We start from the raw sequence: 5,278 nt of genomic DNA, 5'->3' as shown, positions 1-5,278 counted from the left end.
CACCCAGGCCACCATGGCGTTGCCCGGCACCCCCACCAGGAAGACCAGCGCGTACAGCAGGAGAGGGGCCACGCGGAGGGGCCCGAGGGCGACGCAGGTGCCGTCGGCGCAGTCCACGGGGAAATCCGAAACCTCCTCGCCATAGTGGCTGTAGTCGTACTCGTCGCTGAGAGACGCGTTCTCCATCCAGACACCTGGGCAGGAGACAAAAGCCACGCAACCTCAGCCACGAAACTCTCCCCGCTTGGAATCCTCGGGTGTGGGAACCCGGCCCATGGGGATCTGAGAAATGAGGATACGAGCCCTGGCTGGTGTGGTTCAGTGGACAGAGCACTGGCCTGTGGACCGAAGGGTCCCAGGTTCAGTTCCGGTCAAGGGCACATACCTGGGTTGGAGGCTCCTCCCCGGCCCGGTCCTGGTCAGGGCGCGTGCAGGAGGCAACCCATCAATGTGCTTCTCTCACATCGATGTTTCTCTCTGTCTTTCCCTCTCTCTTCCACTCTCTCTCTAAAAGTCAGTGGAAAAAATATTCCCCAGATGAGGATTTTAAAGAAAAGAAAAGAAACTAGGATATGACAATGTTGGAGAGCCGGTGTGTCTGAATACTGGGCTTCTAGCAATACCAGTGGACTAGCTGGTTAGCATTTGGAATTCTAGAATATGCCAACCTAGAACCTCAGCCCGTTAGAATCCTGGAGTTCTCGAATGCAAGGACAGAGCACTGGCCCGTGAGCCTTCTGGAATTCTAAAACAAGTCAGTGTTAGACTCCTGCTTATGGGCATCTCGGAACTCGGGAATATTACAATGCTAGGACACGATAGAGATACAAAATCTTGGAATTCTACCCTAGCCGGATAGCTGAGTGGATAGAGCATTGGCCTGCAGACTGAAGGGTCCTGGGTTCGATTCCAGTCCAGGGCACATGCCTGGGTTGCAGGCTCCTTCCCTAGTAAGGGACGTGCAGGAGGCAGCTGATCAAGGATTCCCTCTCATCATTGATGTTTCTATCTCTTTCTCTCCCTGCCTCTCTGAAATCAATAAAAATATATTTTTTAAAAATCTTGGAATTCTGAAATACGACACTATTGGAACCCTAGCCGGTTGTTACTCGGAATTGGGGAGCAGCGCTGTCCCGTGGAAGTCGCGATGTTGGTGGACATGTTCCGTGTCTGTGCTGTCCACCGTGGTAGCCGCCAGCACAGGTGGCCACTGAGCGCCGGAAATGGGGCCCTGACCAGCGTGGCTCAGTTGGTTGAGCATCGTCCTGAGCACCGAAAGGTCGCCTGTTCAATTCCCATTCAGGGCACATGCCTGGGTTGTGGGCTCAATCCCAGTAGGGAGCCTGCAGGGGGCAGCCAATCGATGTTTCTCTCTCTCTCTCTCTCTCCCCTTCTCTTTTCCTCTCTCAAATCAATACAAACATATTTAAAAAGAAAAGAAGTAGGGCCATGGTGACTGAGAAAGTAAAATTTCAATGTTACTTAATTTTAACTCATGTAAATAGCTACACCTGGCTAGTGGCTACCTTACTGGACAATGAAGTTCTGGCGCATTAACATGTTAGAACACTCACCCATCAGCAACATGGATGTAATGAGCACATACTAGGTGCCAGGCTCTGTTAGAAGTGCTTTCTGTTCCCTGTATAGTTTAATCCTCACAATAACCTCATGTCGTGGGTACTAAGGGTGACCCCCATTTCATAGATAAAGAAACTAACACAACGGGTCAGGGTAACTTGGCCAGGGTCGCGGCCACAAAGCCAGAAAGGAACAGAGATTTGAACCCAAGAAACCTTGACCCTGGGGCCGGCCCTTATAAGCACTACGTGCCCCTGCCTCCTCGAGGCAGTCAAGGTCTCGATGAGTTAAAGACCGTTTCTCCATAAAGACTGTAGGAAGCCCAGCACATACTAAGATCTCATGAAATTCAGCGACTGTTTGCTTCTTGAATGTGGAGATGGAAAGACTCCAAAGGAGCCCTAACTGGTTTGGCTCAGTGGATAGAGTGTCAGCCTGCGGACTGAAAGGTCCCAGGTTCGATTCCCGTCAAGGGCAATGTACCTTGGTTGTGGGCACATCCCCAGTAGGAGGTGTTCAAGAGGCAGCTGATCGATGTTTCTCTCTCATCCATGTTTCTAACTCTCTATCCCTCTCTCTTCCTCTCTGTAAAAAATCAATAAAATATATTTTAAAAACAAAACAAAACAAAAACCCTTTTCCCTTGGGTCTGCCACCCTAGTGGGAGGAGTCAGACAGGAGAAGAACAAGCAAAATACTAAGTATTTCCGAAGGTGACAAATGCTATGGCGAGAGAGAGAAAAAATCACACAGGGAAGTGTTAATTCCCTGCGTTGGAATTTTAAATGAGTGGTCAGGGAGGGTGTGTCTGAGAAGGTAACGTCTGAGCAAAGCCATAAAGGAAGAGAGAGAGGGCACTGTGTGTGGGTTTAGGGGAGACTTTGAGGCCCAGGACACAGCCAGTGCAAAGGCCCTGGGGTAGGAATGTGATGGCCACGTTCAAGGAACATCATGTGGCTGGAGTGATAGATGAGGAGATTAAGGGGAAGTCAGAACAGAGAGATATCAGGGGCCACATGGGGCATTTCGGACCTTATCTTGTATTCCATGTGAGATGGGCGGGTACTGAGCAGAGAAGCGACATGATCGATTACAGCAGTGGTCGGCAAACTGCGGCCCCTTGAGTGTGGCTCTTCCGCAAAACACCATGTGCGGGCGCGCACGTACAGTGTGATTGAAACTTTGTGGCCACACTCAGGGGGCCAAAGAGCCGCATGTGGCTCGCGAGCCGCAGTTTGCCGACCACGGGATTACAGCAATAGTAATTATTGTTGTTGGTATGATCATTAATATTATTCTTAGAAGCCGTTATCTACGGAGCACTGTGTGTTATGTGCTGGGCATTGCTCCAAGCACCGTTAAACATCCTATTGTTTGTTTGTTTGTTTTTTATATATATTTTTATTGATTTCAGAGGGGAAGGAAGAGGGAGAGAGAGACAGAAAACATCCATGATGAGAGAGAATCATGGATCGGTTGCCTCCTACAAGTCCCCAACCAGGGATCAAGCCCACAACCTGGGCATGTGCCCTTGACACCGGAATCAAACTGGGACCTTTCAGTTCGCAGGCTGACGCTCTATCCACTGAGCCAAACCGGCTAGGGCCATCCTATTGTTTGATCCTTCTAACAACCCTCTGGTTTTAATGCCGCTGTTATACCCATTCTGCAGACGAGGAAACCGAGGCACAGAGAAGTTAGGTAACTTACCTAAGATCGCCCAGCTAAGCCAGAAACAGAGTTGAGTTTCAAACCGTGTTAGCCCCACTCTGGTACTCCGGGCCCTAGACTATTATCATCCAAAAACCTTAGATTCGGAAGAGTTAGAAGGCAGGACAGCCAGTGGCCGCGAGCAGATCCAGGCTCCGTGACCCGGATGCAGTTTGTCTGAGAAATGAGAGTCACCCAGGTGAACCTGCCTCACCGGTTTGGGGAGGCCTTGAGGAGTTACTGTGCGTACAGCACGTGACACGGAGCAAGAGCTGGGGGAGACGGTGGATCTGCAGGCCGGCCTGGCTCTCAGGCTCTCTGCTGACTCGGGGCCGGCCTGCTGGCGCTGCCCAGAGTTGCCGCCAGGGCTGACACAACAGGAAAGGCGGAGGGGAAGTTGGGGCGCCCCCCCCGACCCCCGGTTCCCTCCACCCTGCAAAAGTAAAGGAGAAGCTCAGTAGCCGCTGAGAGGCCAAGCCCCTTTGAAGTGCGTGTGTGTTTGAAGAACGGCGCTCTGTTCTCATGTTATGTTCGTCACTAGAGTGAACATGTGTGAGCTTTAAACACTCAAACCCTCAGAGCCCTGGCCGAGGTCAGGTGGTTAGAGCGTCATCCCCATGCACCAAGGTTGCGGGTTTGATCCCCAGTCAGGGCACATACACGAGACAACCAACGCAAACATCAATAAGCGGAACAGCCCAGGTTGGTTTGGCTCAGCGGATAGAGCGTCGGCCTGCGGATTGAAAGGTCCCGGGTTCGATTCCAGTCAAGGGCACATGCCAGGGTGGCAGGTCCCCAGTGCGGGGCAGGAGGCAGCCGATCAATGATTCTCTCTCATCATTGATGTTTCTCTCTCTCCCTCTCCCTTCCTCTCTGAAATCAATAAAATATATATATATGTTAAAAAAATAAGTCGAACAGCAAACCAATGATTCTCTCTCGCGCGCTCTCTCTCTCTGCCCCTTTCTCTCTCTCTCTCTCTCTGTCTTTATTTATTTATTTATGTTCATCCTCACCTGAGGATATTTTTCCCGTTGATTTTTGGAGAGAGTGGAAGGGAAGCAGGGTGAGGGGAGAGAGAGAGAGGGAGAGAGAGAGAAACATGGATATGAGAGAGCACATGCCCAGACTGGGGCCGGGGATCAAGCCCACAACCCAGATACATGCCCTTGACCTGGAATTGAAGCCAAGACCCTTCAAAGCAAGGGCTGATGTCCTAACCATTTAGCAACACTGGCCAGGACCCTTCCTCTCTTTAAAAACCAATCAATCAATTAATTAATTAAAAAGTAAAGCCCTAGCCCGTTTGGCTCAGTGGACAGAGCGTCGGCTTGTGGTCTGAAGGATCCCGGGTTCAATTCCACTCAAGGGCACATGCCCAGGTTGCAGGCTTGATCCCCAATAGGGGTCATGCAGGAGGCAGCCAATCAATGTTCCTCTCTTATCACTGATGCTTCTATCTCTCTCCCCCTCTCCCTTCCTCTCTGAACTCAATAAAAATATATATATTTTTTAAAGTTCTTAAAAGTTTTTTTAAAAAACTCACCCTGACTGGGTGGCTTAGTTGGTTGGAGCATCATCTGGTGCCCCAAAAGGGTGTAGCTCGATTCCCAGTCAGGGAATATCCTTAGGGTTGGGGTTCGATCCCTGGTCTGGGTGTATACGGGGGGCAACCAATCAATGTTTCTCTCTCACATGGATATTTCTCTCCCCACCCCCCTTCTCTCTCTCTCTAAAAACCAATAGAAACATATCCTTGGGTGAGGATTTTTTTTTTAATTAAAAACTCAAATCTCACCAGCTGTGTGGCCTTGGGCACGTCACTTAACCTCTCTGTGCCTCCACTGCCTCATCTAGCGGGTGTTGTGCGAATTCACCAAGTTAATGGGCGTGAAGAGCTGAGCGCAGCACCTGGGCCTCGGTGGCCTTCGACGTGTGCGCGTGGCCGGCACCGCTATCTGCCATCTAGGCCCACCCTCTCTCCCCG

The 5,278-nt window shown here is 50.8% G+C and overlaps 2 long non-coding RNA genes across 2 annotated transcripts in view; one reads left to right on the top strand and one right to left on the bottom strand.

Moving 5' to 3' along the window:
* Window positions 1–11: 11 nt before the first annotated feature.
* The window catches only part of LOC106727885, a 7,615-nt gene continuing 2,348 nt past the window's right edge, over window positions 12–5,278 (bottom strand). Inside the window, exon 3 of the long non-coding RNA XR_001364135.1 lies at window positions 12–194. This is a non-coding gene — a long non-coding RNA (uncharacterized LOC106727885). The remainder of the gene's footprint in view (window positions 195–5,278) is intronic.
* The window catches only part of LOC106727886, a 24,016-nt gene continuing 19,678 nt past the window's right edge, over window positions 941–5,278 (top strand). Inside the window, exons 1-2 of the long non-coding RNA XR_001364136.1 lie at window positions 941–950; window positions 3,797–3,807. This is a non-coding gene — a long non-coding RNA (uncharacterized LOC106727886). The remainder of the gene's footprint in view (window positions 951–3,796; window positions 3,808–5,278) is intronic.

This window comes from Myotis brandtii, unplaced genomic scaffold, assembly GCF_000412655.1.
Source record: "Myotis brandtii unplaced genomic scaffold, ASM41265v1 scaffold114, whole genome shotgun sequence".
Lineage (NCBI taxonomy): Eukaryota > Metazoa > Chordata > Mammalia > Chiroptera > Vespertilionidae > Myotis > Myotis brandtii.
This window is presented reverse-complemented; position numbering and strand designations above follow the sequence as displayed.